We start from the raw sequence: 17,799 nt of genomic DNA on the forward strand, positions 1-17,799 counted from the left end.
TCTGTCAACTGAGACACAGTGCTTGGCCTTCTGGAAAAATAGGGTGTGTGCGAGACCAGATCATGTCCCCCACAAAGACATATTCAAGTCCCCAGCCCAGTCCTGTGGCTGTGAACTCATTTGTAAATGGAATCTTTGAAGATCCTACTAAGATGAGACCAAACTGAATCAGGGTAGGCCTTAGTCCAATGTGACCGGAGCCCATATAAGCCAAAGAAATTTGGACATGGAGACTCAAGTCATGGGAGGAGACAGAAAGACACAAATTGCCCTGTGACAGAGGCAGAGACCAGCTGCCAGCAAGCCACCACCAGAACATGGCAGGCTTCAGAGAAGGTACGGCTTGCCGACATCTTGATTTTGGACTCCTAGCCTCCAAACTGTGAGTCCCAAAATTCCTGTTGTTCAAGCCAGCCAGTGCGGTGCTTGTCATAGCAGCCCTGGCAAACTGAGATTTGGTGCCAGTGTGAGCTGTGACCCCTGAAGGGCTTCTCACAGCCCAGAGTAGTTCACACACAACCTATTATGACTCAGTTGGAGTTGTTCATCCTTGGAGGCACAATTCTGAAATTACAATCCTGCAGTTTCAGAATTGACCAGCACTGACCCTGGAGACCTGGATGTACAAACTGTACTCAGAGGCAGCTTGAAAGGGGAAATCTGCAGGAGGAAAGGAGTAGGATAATTTGTGGCTGGGAGAATTCCAGAAAAGGCTTTGTCAGGCCTCCCATAGGTGAGGGGATGTTGGGGGTTTCAACTGGTCTCCAACTCCCTGAAAGGGGACCTGTTGAGGAAGGTAATGCTGTGGACTGGAGCAGGACTCTGGCTTCCCTCAAGGCTTCTGCAGCAGACCCCAGGGTGGTGGGAGGGGAGATGTCCCCTTTCTCCCCCCTCCCACCCCGAGAGTGCGGCAGGAACAGAGGCTTGCCGCCTTCTGAAAGTTCTGTCACAAAGCTCGGTGGTCGGTTACCGGTTACCACATAAGCCAAGCCCTTGATCTGCCGTGTTTGAGGAAACCCTTTGTTCCTTTCAAGTCTCTATTCTCTCAGCCAGGGCTGGTGCAGAGACTGAAGCAGTGAGTATTCTCTTTCTTCCTTTTCTTTTTAGATTTTTAAAAATAACTGGCTTGTGCATTCAGGCAGTGCTCCAGAATTGGGTTCCCAAGCTGGAGTTCTGGGCCAGGGACTCCAGCAGACCCCAGTCTTGGAAAGGTGGGGCGGAGGGGGGAAAATGAGAGCCTAATGGCTGAGGGAGGGAGCGCATTAAACAGGTGCCTGAGAGAGACTCTGGCACAGGAATCAACACAAAGCACTATGAGGCAAGACTGAAGAGTACAGATTAGAACAACTGGGTTTTAATACTGGTTCTGGCAACACCAAGCTGGCTGACACTGGTGCATTCTCATCCCCTTCTGGACCACAACTTTTAAGTGTAAAACTAGAAACCAGAGCAGAAAAGGCCACCTTTCTCCATTGCTGGGTCCATGCCAGACATTACTAATCAATCCCCCTTCCCCATGGAGTTTAGATGAATCCCTAGAATTCTTTTCAACACAGTGCTCTGGGTAGCTACTGCCAACTGGATGCAAAATAACACCTACTTACATCCCAAGACAAGATGAGCTCTAAGGGACAGGCATGAAGTAGGTACTTAATAAATATTTGTTGAATGGGCTTTTAAAAAACCCTTACTTCATGCCAAGCATTGTTCTAAGTATTGTTCCAAGCAGTGAAAAAAAACACAATTCCTGACTTCTATCTAAGATGTGCAGGTGACAAGCGATAAGCAACTAAGCAGGTGGTGATCAGTTCTATGAAGAAAAATGGACCAGGGTCAAGCAATAGAGAACAATAGAGCAGGGAGGGAAAGCAAATTTTACATAAGGTGGTCAAAGAAAGTCTGAGGAAGTGACCCTGGAGCAGAGAAAACAAAATGAGAGCCTATTAAGATTCCATGACTCCAAGACTTGGAGTCTAAATTTTTATGATTTTAAGATTCTAATTTCTTTTGAGTAAGATTCTAGAATTCCATGAAGTTAGGAGTCTATAACAAAAATTATAGATTTTCACTGCTCTTACATGCCATGACAATGATTCTAGGATTCTGTGACTCTGAAATTCTAGGATTTGCTGAAGCATCTTTCTGCTTGAATAGAGTAGGATTCATTGCTTACCCTCTCCCCACCACCCCTAGGAAACAGAGCTGAAAATAGAAACCTTCAAAACAACAAGCCATTCCAGCTCTAAGTGCCATAGTAAACAAATGGTCCAATGTTGCTCTGATGGTTTAATTGCCACAGTTCCAGACAAGCCCATTCATGAAGGCTCTTCAGTTGATGGAGAGGAAGAGTGAGCCCCCAGGGGAAGGGATGGTTGTGGCTAGCCCAGGGGAAAGGCTCTGTGATCTAGGCTGCTGCTCTGGGAGCTGGTTGGCTTTCTGCAGCCAGGGGCCTGGTTAGTTGGATCAAGCCACTTTGCTTTTGGATCAAGGTGGTGGCTATTTTAAAATGGAGGGAAAAGAAAGGCCTCTCTGAGGAGAGGGCGTTTGGGCTAGACTGGAAGAATAAGAGGACACCAGGTACACAGAGAGCCAGGGAAGTGGGTCCTAGGCAAGGAAGAACAAATTCAAAGACCCTGATGTAAGAGAGAGCTTGGCAGTTTCCCAAAGCAGTTGGAGCATAGGACAGAGGCGTAGGGCAAGGCAGTATCTTATAGGGGTTTGTAGGCCACCATTAAAAAAGTGGACAGTACTGGCAGGTTTTAAGTCAAGGGGTGATAAGATATAATTCCATATTTAAAATCCCTTTGAGTGCTCTGAGTGGAATGGACTCTTGGGGGCAAGACTGGAAGACAGAAGACTGTGGTATTTGTGAGAAAATATGGTGGCTTGGATTTAGATGGTGGTAGTAGATCCATCTGTTCATCTCTCCCTTCCCTGCCCTTCCCTTCCCTCCTGTTCTTTTCCCTCCCCTTCCCTCCCTTTCCCCTCCTTTTCCCCTCCCTTTCCCTTCCCTTCCCCTTTTCCTTCCCCTCCCGTCCCCTCCCCTCCCCTCCTCTCGATTCTTCCATCCACTCATTTATTATCCAAGTATTTGGTTTGGCACAGTGCTTGGATTACAAGGACTAATTAAGTAGGGTTCCCAACCATAAGCAGCTCACAAAACTGCAGGGGATACAAAATCACAACACAATGGGGTGAGTGCCACAGTTATGGAATGTACAAAGTGCTGCCAGAGCCCATAGGAGGTAATTCACTGTACCCAGAGATTGGAAAAGGCCTCAAGGAGGAGAGCATTTTTTGCGTGTGTGTGCCTAAAGCAGATTTATTGTTATCGTAGTTATTATCTTGTGTTAACTGAATAACATGTAACATTGATCTAAAAAATAAATTTTTAAAATAAAAAAAACTTAATAGATTCAACAGCAGATTTGGGGAAGCATAAGATTAGTAAACTTGAAGATAATTGAAACTATGTAGTAAGAGAAGCAATAAGAAAAAATTGAAAAAAAAATAAAGGGAGGAGAATTTGATGTTTGGGTTTGGGCCTTTCAAAGGACACGGAGAAGTTGGGTGGGAGGAGGAGGGTGTCCCTGGGGGCCAGCTTGAGTAGAGATGAAGGGGTCGCATGAGTGAGCAGGGTGCATCCTAGAAATGCGTAAATGTCCAGGTTGGCTGGCTCAGCAGGTGTGTGGAGGGACACCTCACTTTGGGAGAGGAGTTTGGGAAGAGGTGGACTCTGTGCTCCTGAACTGGGCCTGCCCCTTCCCGCGCAGCTCCTCCTGCCCCTACCAGAGCTGAGTAATTTAATTAAGTATCAGATCTTAAACAAGATGCAGCTGTTTAGCAGATGTTGCCTTCTACCCCAGATGGAGGTGCATCTTGGCGACGGGCACAGCATTTCCAGGACGTCTAATTTGTAAGGCTGAAGAGAGGAAAGAAATTCAAGATGCTGCCATTATTAATTTAATAACCATCATTAATTACGCACCCCCCTTCCCCCCAGCACAGCCACAGCATGTCAAACATTCAAGCTGGCTTCAGACCGGAGACAGGCTGGCTGGCAGGCAGGCTGGGGAGTTTGACTTGCTGGTTCTCACTCAGATAACAAGAGAAAAAAAATGAACAAAAAAAGTCACCAATCCACCGAGCCCCTAAGAACTTTCATGACAGTGGAAAGTCACTTATCCCCCATTTTCCTATAAAAGGAGCACAAGCAATAACCACTATCTATCGAGCACCTCTTGGAGCCAGGTGTTGGGCCAGGTACTTCACCCAGTCTCTGATTCTCAAATCCTCCAGACACCCAGCAGGATCCCACCGCAGGGCCTTTGCCCTTGCTGTTTCCTCCAGCTCTTCCCACATAGTCAACTGCCCCCATTCTTCAGGCCTCAGCTCACATGGCACCTCCACTGAGAGGCCTTCCCTGACACCCTTCTGAAAATAGCACTCATCCGCATCATCGTTTGCTTACCTTCTTTGCTTTATTTTTCTTCATCATGGTATATGTGCATTTGTTTAGTGTCTCTTTCTCTCCATAGATTTTAAGCTCTTCGAGAGCAAGGACTGTTTGTTTCTTCCTTGTGATCTGCCCAGGACTCAAAACTATACTTGTCACAAGACAGAGGCTCTGTATGCATTCGTGCAATGGATGATCAATGGATCACATTTAACATATGAGAAGAGTGTCAGGCAGACAGATCACTTTCCTAAGAGTTACACAGCTGGCAAAGGGGCAAGCTGGGATTTGAGTTTAGGTCTGTGTGATTTTAAATCTCTGCTCCTTTCATTAAGGGCTTCTCTTCTTTTTTCTCCCTAGCACTTATCACCACTCACATATTAAATATTTATCTGTTCATGGGTTTAGTGTCTATCTCCCCAGCTAGAATGGCAATTCCCCTGAGAGCAGAGTTTGTCTGTTTTGCTCACAGCTGAATCCCCAGCACCCAAGCAGTGCTGGCACTCAGGAAGTGCTTCATAAATACATGTTGAATGAAGGAAGCAGGGGTTGGGAGAAAGGTGGGAGGGCTGGCAGCGCCAGTGCTTCATTCTGCTCTTCCAGGTTAGCTAATCAGTTAATATGCCTTCTCTTTTTATGGGTTGGAAGATGCTTTCCACTTTCCTAAGCCCTCCTACATACATACTTCTTTAATCTATGAAGCAAATGCAATATAGGTATCTTCACTCCATTTTACAGATGGGGAAATTGAGACTCAGAGAAATGATGTGCCTTGCCCAAGGTCACCCTGCCAGTGAGTGGCGCAGCTAGGATTTGAACCCAGGCCTCCAGAGCTCTGAGTTTGTATTCATTTGTTGTGCAAAACTTCCTACTTGCTGGTTCAGTCCACCTAAAGACAAGAGCTAACCTCAGAAGCAGGGCTCACAACCGCCTTTCCCCCTCAAGGTCAGTAGTCAGGGCTAATGTGAAACTCACCCTTAATTCACAGTTTCCCAGTTTCATCTATTTAAGTTAAAACTTTCATGCTATTTTAACCCAAATCCCCTGTTGACTTCAATGGAAGCTTTGAATCCATGAGGAAGGTCAGGCGTTGGGTTTTTTTGGGAAGTAGCATCGCAATGGCACCGTGGAAATCACATTAGCATACTCATTATCATCAGGGCCCTTTGAATGCAGTTGTGTGGCTGCTCTCTTACAGTGACTCCGTGACAACAGCTCCTGTCTGTTCCTGGGCCCTTTGTGGGGCTGTGGTGGTTCCTGTGGGTTTCTCTGCACTCTCCAAATGGTAATGGGGAGAATGCCATTCACCGGGAGTCCTCAGGGTCAATGAAGCACATTGTCTGTGGTAAGAGGAAGTAGCTCTTAGGTCAGTTAGGCAGTGGCAAGGGGACCCCGGGAATGGGCCCCCATCTTTGTTAACCAAAGATGTTCTGGCTTGCCTTCTAAGGAGGCTGGGCCCTAAGAATCAGGGATGGGTCTAGGTTGACAAGATGGTTGCTTAGCTATAGCGAATGCCAGAATCACCTGGGGAGAGTTTACCAATAATCAAGAAGAGCCACCCCCACCAGACCATTGAGTCCTAATCTTGCGGGAATGGAGGAGTGGGGGACGTAACTAGGCATCAATTATTTTTAAGTGTCCCCTGATGATTTCAGTGTGCAAAGTGAAGCTACTAAGTGGAGCTGATTTGCTCTTTGCAACCACAGGGGAGGGGAATGAGAAGGTGGGGTGGGGCGGGATGGGGTAGAGTGCCATGGGGTAGGGTAGGGAATGATGTGGAAGGGGAGGGGCCGACAGGAAAGCCTCTGGGGATGGTGGGGGGACGAAGGAACTTCAGGAAAAAATGCTCACTTGAAAAAAAAATTTAATCTGAAACTACAGAAAAGTGGAAAGAGTAGTACAAAGACCCCACAGATGCTTTATCTTTTGGCTGTATCAGTTATCAACATGGGGTCTTTCCTGTTTGTGGGGTTTAAGGTGTGTGCTGCAGGCAGGTGACGCCCCAGCCTCCTTGAGAACCTTCCGGAAAGCCCAGCTGTTCACAGTGATTCTGTGATGGCAAACCCTTGACAAGAACGCAGAGTGCCAAGCTCAGAGGGTAGGGCTAGCTTGGACAGGAGAGCCAACAGCTGGGATATAAGGATTTTTGTATTAAGGGGAAAAATGTTATAATAAAAAGACATCCCTGCCTATCTGGACAAATTCCTCCTTCACTGGCTTTTCCACAGGTGCCTGGCGGGGGGCGGGGGGGGGGGAGCTTACCCCTAAATCAAGGAAGTGAGGATGACAAGCCTGGGAGCCCACCGAGGTAGGCCAGCATGTCTCTAGGAACCCTCTGATGTGTGCTTCTTTCTTTGTTTGACAAAAATTTACCCAGCACTTACTGTGTGCCAGACACTGGTCTCGGTAATGGGGAGACACTAGTAAATAGTAAATGCAGTGGATGAAGATGCACACGCGACTCACATTCAAGTGCAGGAGTTGGACAATACACAAATTAGTGAAACGAAACAGCATCTCAGATCATGCTATATGCCATGGAGAAAAATAAAGCAGGGAAGGGAGTGCCAGGGTGGGGCAGGGGTACATGGTTGTTAACAAGGTGCCCAGGGAAGGCCTCTAACAAAGACATTTGAACAGACCTAGACCAAGTGAAAGAGGGAGCCCTGTAGGGAGGAGCCTCCAGGCAGAGATAGCAGCCTGTGCAAAGGCCCTGGGGTGAGAGTGCTCTCTAGGAACAGGGAGCACCTTGTACAGTTGGAGCAGAGGGAAGGGGGCCTACAGGTGAGGTCTGGGAGGCTGGTCAGTAATGGAAGCAGTGGTGAGGTCAGACTGTGTTAGAGCTCTAGGCCTTGGTAAAGACTTGTTTTCCCTCTGAGTGAGGAGAACTATTGGCAAATATGATGCAGAGGAGTAGAGATCTGGCTTTGGCTTCAACAGGACCTCTCAGGCTGCTGAGTAGAAAGGAAGGACAGAAGCAGGAGGAGGCCCTTACAGTTCTTTCAGGTGAAGGATTTTGGCAGTTTAGACCAGGGAGGGTGTGGTCACGCGTGGTCCTTGGTCTAGCCAAGGGAATTGTTTGACTGAGAAATGCTGGAGTATGGGAGGAGAGGAGACAGGGCAGGGGCCATCTAAGGTGTCTGATCTCAGCAAATTATTTAGTGAGATGGAAATCCTGTTGGAGGGGTGGGTTTCGGAGGATCACTGGGAGATCTGTTTTGGGCAGGTTAGACTTGAGTTGCCTGTGCAACACTCAAGCAAAGACGTCAAGTCGGCAGCTGGACACAGGCATGTGGAGAGCGGGGTTTGGGTGTCCCGGGCCCTGGGTGAGGCCATATAACGTGGGCCTCCTAGAGAGGCTGGGGGGCGGGGGGTGCATGGCAGGATGCCCTGGTGCCACATCCCCTCATTTGTCACTTCCAGTTTTTAGATTTACCCAAAAGTTAAAGGTGAGGGCTGAACTAGTCTCATTTTGGTTGAAAAACAGCAGCAACTCTCTCAGGTTAACTTGAACCATGGAGTTTGTACAGCCACATGCAGGGATTGGAAGGCAGGAATTGTGGCCATGAACCAGAGAATACAATTTAGTGTAGTAACTGGAGAGTCATCCAGGACCCAGCTGCCGGGGCTGAGGTAGCTGCTGGCCCCTCCCGCTCTCCACCTCCTCTATATCCCATCTCTCTCCCTGGGGTTTTGGCTCACTCTTTACCCTGTGACCTCACATCTTCTTTGAATTATGGGATCTCCTTGGGTCTTTCAGCTTTTGGGCACTGGCCCAATTCCCTGAGATGGAATTCAAATTGGCACCCTGAGGGGCCTGATTAATTTGTGTTATTTGTGCTTGGCCCTGCTCAGTGGAGCTTTTGTACCAGGCTTTATCATTGGCTGCTGGCCAGCCTATGTTTTGACAGCCTTTGGGTCAGGTGACTTCTCCTGCTCCAATCAGCTGATAAGAAGGTTGTGGAATTGGTACTGGGTACAGAATTCAAGGTCAACAATAGTAATGGCAGCAGTAATAATACCAGCCTGCTATATTGAATTAGATGGATTGTGGATCAGATAGCCTGGGTTCAAACCCATCTTCAGCCACTTATTTTGTGACCTCGGGCAGCTTAGTCAAACTTACCATACCTTCATTTCTACATCTTAAACTGGGGAGGTCCTGGTAACTACATCTTAGGGTGGTGGTGAGAGTATATAACAAGCTAATTAAAAGCTTTCCAAAGCTTACGGAAAGCTCATACAATAACTAACAGTAGTTAGAACTCAAAAAATGTTAACCACCCTTATAATTTGAACAATTTATCTGCACAAAATTAGGTGCTTTAAATGCACTTTCGCATTCGGTTCATCACATAAGCCCAATGGGACAGGCTGTCTTTTCAATCCTGCCTTATAGATGTGTATGGAGGTCCAGAGAAGTTCTGTGATGTGTCCAAAGGTCACTTAGCTGGGATTCCAGTGCAAGCACTATGCCCCTGGCCGGGCACTCATGTTAAATGCCTAGCCTGAGCCACTTCCTGGGTGAAGCGTGGGCAGAGGCGCCACAGAAGGCACAGCAGCCTAGGCCTCTATCCCTCACCAGCTCTGGTTTGGGAAGGCCGTTCCTCTTCCTTGTCCCATGTGGTCCTCAACATCTTGCCAAGTGAGCAGAGCAGGGATCACTTCCTCCCACTTGACAGCCACAGCAAGAGACTCACAGACTAGCTAGGACCAGGATTTGAACCCAGATCTGGCTGCCCCTGCACCCTCCACACCCCACTCCCCATCTACCCTCCTTGCAAGATTATTTGGAGAACGGCAAAAATGAACCCTAGAGTGGGAGCGGGTATAGCTTCATGGTTGAGAGCCTGCTTCCCATGTATGAGGTCCCAGATTCATGCCCTAGTATCTCCTTTAAAAAAAAACCAAAAAAAAAAAACCCAAAAACCTGAACCCTAGGGGATCTAGGAGCCAAGGTGCATTCTTGAGTGGGGATGAAATAAGGACAAGAAGAACCTGGGCTCAGAACAGAGACCTTCAAGAGCTGGAGGACACCTCATTTAACCAGGCTCAGAGATCCCAGGAGGTGACTGAGCCTGCACCTGCCCACTGCTTAGCAATGGAGCCACTTCTGCAAGGTCTTCTATTCGCGGCCTGGAGTTCATGCAGGGTGTAAAGGAAGTGGAATGGCCGTGAATAGGTGGTGCCATTTAATTTCAAGAAATATGTCCTTCTGACCCTGACACTTGATGCAGGCTTCCTGACTAAAAGATCCCAGGGAGGATGGAGGCATTTGCAGTCTCCTGATGCAAGTTTGCTTCTCTTCCAACACTCACAGACCAGTGTGGGCCCTCCCCATGCACCAGGGCTTGTTACCAGTAAATGGTCCCTGGGCTTCACCGGCGTGGGTCTCTTAGCAATCCCTGGAGTCTGACAGATCAGGATTTAAATTTTGGCCTGGCGCTGTGTTGCCTGGGACAAGTCACTTAACCTCTCTAGGCTTCTGCTTTCTCATCTGTGATCCTCCCTCACTGGATTGCTGCAAGGATTGCATAAGATATGTTCATAAAGTGCTTGGCAAAGTGCCTGGCTCATGCTATAATTGTTGTTTCAGGTCTTAAAATCCCCTGGCCCCCACACAAAAAACTTCAGACGTTTGCTGTTGGCATGGAAATGATTATAAGACTTACCAATTAGAAATAAAATAAAATAAAATAAAATAGGAAAGATTATTTTGGTGACAGTATGGAGGATGTATTGGAAGGAATAGGATTAGGAGAGAAACATGTCCATTGGGAATGTGTTTGGAGGTCAGTAGCAAAATATCCAACTGTGGATAGATTTCTAGAAGCTTCTCAGTTTCCACTCTCCCCTTCTCCCTTAGTCAATAGAATGCCTAATTTTAAGCTGTGTCCATAGCATTCTGGAATAAAGGTTACAGTTTCCAGCTTCCCTTCCATAACCTAAGTATGGCCACAATGGGAAATGTTGTGTGTGATTTCTAGAAAATGTCTTAAAAGGGGGGCTATCCACCTTATTCATCTCTTCCTTCTTGCTAGCTGGAATTTGAGAAGTGACAATCGGCTCTCAAGCAGGCACTTTAGACTGTGTTGTAAATTAAAGATGCACCGAATCTTTGACCATCCTCCCTTTGAGAGGAGGAGTCTATTTCTCCTCTACTTGAACCTGGGCTGACCTGTGAATTCTTTGATCCATAAAGTATGATGGAAATGAGGTTATGCCAATTTTGGTCCTACCTTTAAGAGCACTGGCAGGTTCTTCTGCCTTGGCCTCTTAGAGACCTGAACTACCACGGAAAAGGTCAAACTACCCTGATGGACAGACCACTTGGAGAGGCCCTGACATTACATGACACTCTACAGCTCAGAGGTTCAGCTGCACTTAGTGTCGCACCCAAGTGCCAGGCATGTGAGTAAAACCATCTTGATTCTCCATCAGGTGAGTATCACCAAGCAACTTCAGTAAATGCCACACAGATCAGAAGAATTGTCCATTTGAGCCCTGCCCAAATTTCTGACCCATAAAAATGTGGAAAATAATTAAATGGTTGTTGTGTTGGAAGCAGTTTGTTATACAGCAATAAATAACCAGAATGGACCATGAGGTAGAGATTGATTGCTGAAGATAGTATAGCAACTATACTAGCCCTGATCTGGCTACCTACAGATTGCTTGTTACCTGAGAAAAATAAACCCTATTTGTTTTAGCTTTGTTGAGACTGTGTGCTATTGCTTCAGTTTCCCCACAACTGTTAAATGGGGCATTAGCTCCCATCCTAGAGGCCAAGAAGGTGGAGTAAGAATTAAGAAAAGAAGGTCTCTTTCAGTAATATAAACAGTGCCTATGGGCCACTGCTATGTGTTCATAATGGGTGCTGACTTGTCAGGAAGCAATTGCACTGGATTTTGGGATTAGACTTATTCGGGCTTGATGTACAGCTCTGCCACTTTTTAACCTGACAAACTGGGCCAGCAACTTAATCTCTTTGAGCCTCAGTTTCCTCATCAATAACACACAAGTGATGCTATTTCCCTTGTAGGGTTTTTCTGAGCATTAAATTAAATGAGATTAACCCGCCTATTGGTGCATATTAAATTTCTTCTATGTGCTGGGCCAGACCCACCCCTAATATTGGTGGGCCCTGGGGCAAGACTACAAATGGAGAATCACTCACCCTTACAAATTTAAAAGTTATACATCAAGCTAATAAATGGTTAAATCATGTTCTAGCCTTCTTGATGAAGACACCTTCATAACAACCTGGAAAGCCAGGTTCAGTTAAAAAATTTCAGACTTCTTGGACATCTGTACTGAAATGCAGTGATGTGGGGAGACCTGGCCCTCATCCCCTGGGCCCCCAATCCCCAGCTTGTCATGTCTCCCCTTCCCTTCTCCTCCCCAGTTCCAACACTGTGCAGAGCCTCACATGCATGCAGACCTCCTGGCTGCAGTCCAAGCTCCATCCCGCTCCCACCTTCCATAGCTCCTCCTTGGCAGTTACCTAGCCTCTAGAGAACAATCTGAGAAGCCTACATGGGCCTTGGAAGCAGGGCCTTTGGGCAGAGAACTCAGGGATCCTAGGAACCCGGAGGATGGTACAGAAAGGGGATGAAGGCTTGGGTGGGTATGTCCCCTGGGCCCTGTAGATCCTGCTCTGTGGGTGTGTGTGCTGCTGGAGGGGGCCAGAGAGAGGCCTTTAAAGTGTGGGGCCCAGGACAGGGTTCCCTGGCTGGATCTAAGGGTGGCCTGGTCAGCCATGTGCTGGGGTGAATAAGCTGTCCTGGCCCCCTGGATGGTAGAGACCCATTCCTTCAGTCCAGGCCTCAATCTCACCCCAGTCTCTGAGATGAGGGCTTGGCCGATCAGACATCTCCAAATGTGTCTGAAGACCAAAGGCTGGGGACTTGGCAAATGTCAAGAATCTCATGGAGGCGAGACTGGGGGTGGAAGTTTTTAAGGCCCGAAGGACCAAGTTCTTCCTTGGACCTGAGGCTGGCAAAGCAGGAAGGGCCTCCGCCATCCAGTCCAAACCCAGCATCCAAACAACAACTTCAGCAGCCATACCAGCATACCTTCCTGTTACACCTAGAATAAAATCCCAGGCCTTTGCCAACAGCTGCCAAGCAGCAGGCCTCCCACCATCTCCATTCTCATCACCCAGCCCTTGCCCCAGAGCTCACTCGGCTCCAGCCTGCCCACCTTCCTCATGTTGATGAAAAATACCAAGTTCACTCCTCCCACAGCAAGGCCTCCCCGATTGCCACTCCCCTGGCCTGAGCACCCAGCTCAGCGCCTGGCTGGATCCTCTCAGTATTCTGGCTTCTGCTTATGCCTGACTGCTCCATGTCATAGGGGTGTTTGCTGAGCTGTGAGAGTAGCTGCCCTCCAGCCCCAGCGCATACCATTTTATGCCCTTCCAAGCACAGCGGGAAGAGATGCAGTGGAGTGATTGAGTCCCCCACCCCCACCCCACCCGACCTTGGAGCTGGACTGTCTGGGTCCAAATCCTGGCCCCCTATCTCCCAGTCCCTTTACTCAACTGTTCAATCTGTTCTTGTGCATGTATTTTTCAAACTCCGATTATCCTTGTATAGATTATTCAATCTTCATCTTCCCTCTGTACAAGAGGGGCACTAATTCATCCACCTCATAGGCTTATAAGGATTAAACGGGCTGATGCATATATTTTCAACATTTAGAACAAAGCCTGGCACAACCACTACATTTGTTCGGTGTTTTATTAACACTTGTTGCTATGTGACATGCTCTTGACTGTGTATTTCCTTACTTGTTTCTTGTCGCCTTTCTCTCTCTGAAAGGCGAAATGCCCTCAGCAGCCTTCTCCTGTGCCCTGCGCACCGCTGCATCCCACGGTGCCTGGTACAGAGCCTGACACCTACAGGTCATCAGACATAAAATGGAGGGACCAATGAATACACGGACGAGCTGGCTCTGGGCTGAGCATCTCCCTGGATAGAAGGGAGACTGAGGCAGGGCTGGCGAAGCTCCTGGACCACGATCACCACGGGTGAAGGCTCGCAGGGTCCAGCCCCGGCCGGTGTGCAGGGCTCTCCCCCTCGCCGCCTCGCAGACTCTCACTGAGTCTTGCTCCCGCGGGTTTTCGCAGCGCCTGCGTTTTTGTTTCCGGCGCGTCGGTCTTTCACCACGGGATAGAACCGAAAGCGGAAAAGCGGCCCGCAGCCTACGTCGGCTGCGTTTCCATCCTCCTGGTCCCCGGTGCGTGAACAAAAGCATTTATTTGCATGAAAACAGGAACTCCTTTCGCAGGAAGAGTCGGTTTGGGGTGCCTCGTGCGCTCGAGCGCCTCGCAGCTGTGCGTGCCTCCCCGGCGGGGAAGGGAGCGCGCGGGGGGTGCCCGGCCCGACCCGGCCAGGATGGGGGCGCAAACCGCCACCGGCTCCGGCTCTGCCGCCCTTTCTCCCTGCCTGATCCCTGCCACCCCGGCCACCCCTCCGCGGGCGGAAACGGCCGTCTGCGGCCGCCGGCGCTTCTGCCGACTCAGGTAGACTATTTGCAGAGGCGCGAGAGCAGGGCGCAGCCACCCCTGCGCCCGCGCCCGCGGAAAACCGCGGGGGGCAAGAGCCCGGCGGTGGTCTGGGGTCCCAGCCCGCGCCTCCAGCTCTGGGGCTCGACTTCCTCACTGGACAGATGGGGGCGCCAGATTGTAGTGTCGGGGGTGGGAGGGCGAGCGGGATTCAATGAGGTAACGCGCGCGGCTGCCAGGCACGCGGAAAGAGCTTAGTGGATTTCGGTTCCTTTGCCACTTTCCGGTGCTTTCCGCAGCCAGATAGCTCGCCTTTGAAAATCCTCCCGGCAGCTCTTGGAGGCAAGATAAGTTAAGTGTAAGGTCAGGGGTTTAGGAACTAGGGAGACCTGGATGCAAATTCTGCTCTCCCACTTACCGGATGAACACGTTACTCTGCGTCTCGGGGCCTCAGTTTCTTTGTCTGTAAGATGGGGACAAAACAGTTTACAAGGTTCGTAGTTCATTCAGCCAGTGTCTATCACAGACCAAGTGCTTTCTACATTATGATCAGCACCCCCAGTTAGGAAGGAAGGGGCTTCCCTAAGGTCACACGCGGCCAATGGCAAACCTCCAGGTTTCCTGATTGCAACTGAAGGGCGAATTTCCCAAACGTCTTTATAGAGCCAGGTAGAGGTGAGGGTCGGGGAGCTCCGGGTCTCTTCCGCGTCTCCTCTCCAAGGAAGCGCAATGCGCAGATTTCCCCTGGGCAGCCGCAGCGCGGCCTGGGCCGGGTGGATAATGTTCCGCGAATCCCTGGCCTGGAATGGAATTCCATTCCGTATTATTATTATTTTTTAACGGAAAGTAGTCCTTTCCTGAGCAGCCGACCTGCTGTTCAGACAAGATCAAAAGCTCGCTGCGGTTCCTCCCTGGGAAGTAGGTGCCCTCCAGTGGCAAGCGGGGTTATGCTGCCGCGTTGAAGCTCACGAACGGGGAACCAGAGAAACCAGCCTCATTCCGCCTGTGGTGGGGGCTGTCTGGGAGGAAGGGAAGGGAAAAATTAGCCCAGCTCCTCCATTGCTGTTGTGGTCCCGGTGGATCTTGGGAATCTTGGAAACAGAATAATAGACTCTCTGAATTTGAAAGCACATGACTTTTTTTCCCTTTTCATTCTGCTTTTATTTATTTTTGAATAGATAGTACATTTACATGATTCAAAAGATAAAAAAGAGGATGCAGTGAAAAGGAAGCCTCCCTTCCACTCTTGTTGCCCAGGAACCCTATTCCCCTTCCTAGAGGCAGCCACTGTGGTTTCTTATGTACCCCCCCAAGATAGTCTGTGCAAAATCAGATATTTTACAGGATCAGTAGCTTCACTCTATATCCTCTGCATCTTGCTTCTGCACTTAAAAATGTTTCATGGAATTGGTTCCATATTGATCCACAAAATGGGCTCATTCTTTTGAACAGCTGCATAATATTCCATTGTGTGGAGTCCCTAAAATTATTTGCCAGTCTTCTATTGATGAGCCTTTAGATTGTTCCTAATCTTTTGTGATCACAGTGTATAACTTTGTATTTACACCATTATGCCCTAGTACAAGTGTATCACTTAGTTATTGCTGCATAACAAACCTTCCCAAAATTCAATGGCTTTGAAACAAAAAGCTTTGATTATTGCTAATGTGGGTCAGCTGGGTGGCCCTGCAGAGCTAGCCAGGCTCAATTAATTTTGCCTGGCTTCCTTGTGTTCGGGATCACGTGGTGGGCCCATGGAAAGCTGGCTTGTCCAGCATGAAATCAGTCATCTGCCTGGAAGTTGACCTTCTGGGGTAATGGGTCCCGTGGGCTTTGTGTCTTTCTCCAGCAACATGCAAGTCCTCTTGAGGCCCCGTGACTGGCACATGTTTACTTCCACTCCATTCTGTTGGCCCAAAGAAGTCACAAGGCCAGTCAAGAGGTGGGGAAATAGGAAAGTGAACTTGGCTCAACAGATAGAGTAACTGCCTACCACATGGGAGGTCCACGGTTCAAACCCAGGGCCTCCTTGACCCATGTGGAGCTGGCTCACACGCAGCATTGATGTCCACAAGGAGTGCCCTGCCACGCAGGGGTGTCCCCTGCGTAGGGGAGCCTCACACCAAGGAGTGTGCTTCGTAAGGAGAGTTGCCCAGCGCGAAAGAAAGCACAGCCTGTCCAGGAGGGGCGCTGCACACATGGTGAGCTGATGCAGCAAGATGACACAACAACAACAACAAAAGAGACATTCCCTGTGCTGCTGACAAGGATACAAGTGGACACAGAAGAACACACAGCAAATGGACACAGAGAACAGACAACTGGGGTAAGGCAGGGCGAGAAATAAATAAAAATAAATAAATCTTTAAAAAAAAAGGTGGGGAAATAGAAATCGCCTTGCCAAGGGAGAAGTGACAAAGTCGCATTGTATAGCCTGTGATGTGGGGGACATGAATTATTGTGGCTCTTTAAAGTATATATTTAAACAAGGCTTTTATTTTAGGATACTTTTAGATTTAGAGAAAAGTTGCAAAAATAGTAGAGTTCTTGTATACCCCATACCTAGTTTCCGCAATGGTTAACCTCTTACGCTACTGTGGTACATTTGTTGCAACTAAAGAACCAACACTGATATATTATTATTAACTAATCTCCATACTTTAGATTTCATTTGTTTTTCCTTAATGTCCCTTTTCTGTCCCAGGATACTACATTCAATTTAGTTGCACGCCTCGTTATTTTTGATGGCCTGGACAGTTTGAGGAGTGCTAGACAGATATTCTGTAGGATGTCCCTCAATTTGGGTTTGTTTGATATTTTTCTTATGGTTAGCCTGAGGTTACAGGTTTGAGGAGGAGGACCACAAAGGGGAAGTGCCATTCTCAGTACGTGATATCAAGGGTGCTAACTTATCACTGATAATGTTGACCTTGGTCACCTGGCTAAGGTAGTGTTTGCTGGATTTTGTCCCTGTAAAGTTACCCCCCCTTCCATATTAGGAAGAAAATATGCATAGTCCACACTTAATAGGTGGGGAATTGTGCTCCACTCCCTTGAGAAGGGCATCTATATATTATTTGGAATTCTTTTTAGTTGTTTATTCATTTATTATATTGGTATTGATTCATAGGTATTTATTTTATACTTCCGGTTATAACCCAATACTATGTTATTTATTTCATTATTCACATTGTTCCAGTTTTGGCCAATGAGAGCTCTTTCTCTGGATTTCTCTGTCTCTTTGGCATACCCTCAATCATTTTGTTGCTGAGCACTTCCTTCCTTTATGGTAGTATAACATGCTCCAGGCTCATCTTGCATATTCTCTACCCCAGCCCTAGAACCAGCCATGTCTCCAAGAAGCTCCAGCTCCTGCTGTTGGAGGGATGGAACTGGAAACCAATATCTGGGTGCTGGGTGTGCTCATTGCTACTGCAGGTCTGCTCTCAGTGGACAGATTTAGGAAATATATCTATGTACACTAACCCATGCATGTACACATATCTATAAGAATTTTATCCAGCAGTAGCTATATGAAGCTAAATGAGTTCATATTGATGTCTTCTGACTCTAATCCATTCATAGCATTCATTCTATCCTTCTCTTGCTTATCTGTCACCTCCCCCTTCAAAATCAGAAACCTGGTCTCCACCGTCTGTCATCCATTTACCTACTTGTTCAATCCCCAGTATGCATGTACAGCAATGTCAGAATTGTAAACCCATTATCTTGGGAAACAACTTTACCAACTAGAGTACAGTGATTAGGTAGGGTTCCTTTTGTCTTTAGCTTCACAGTGTCTAGTCGTTTCCAAAGTCACTTAGGTCAGTAACTC

The 17,799-nt window shown here is 48.1% G+C and overlaps 1 protein-coding gene across 4 annotated transcripts in view; it reads left to right on the forward strand.

Moving 5' to 3' along the window:
- Positions 1-10,736: 10,736 nt before the first annotated feature.
- The window catches only part of LOC101419820 (signal-regulatory protein beta-1-like), an 89,461-nt gene continuing 82,398 nt past the window's right edge, over positions 10,737-17,799 (forward strand). The window contains exon 1 of one of the 4 annotated variants that reach the window (XM_071211615.1): positions 10,737-10,897. The gene's annotated coding sequence lies outside the window, so the exon portion shown is untranslated. Of the gene's footprint in view, positions 10,898-13,371; positions 13,697-13,755; positions 13,983-17,799 lie in introns of those variants that run through there. The other 3 variants (XM_071211613.1, XM_071211612.1, XM_071211611.1) reach the window with 3 other exon arrangements.

Source organism: Dasypus novemcinctus, chromosome 24, assembly GCF_030445035.2.
Source record: "Dasypus novemcinctus isolate mDasNov1 chromosome 24, mDasNov1.1.hap2, whole genome shotgun sequence".
Taxonomy (NCBI): Eukaryota; Metazoa; Chordata; class Mammalia; order Cingulata; family Dasypodidae; genus Dasypus; species Dasypus novemcinctus.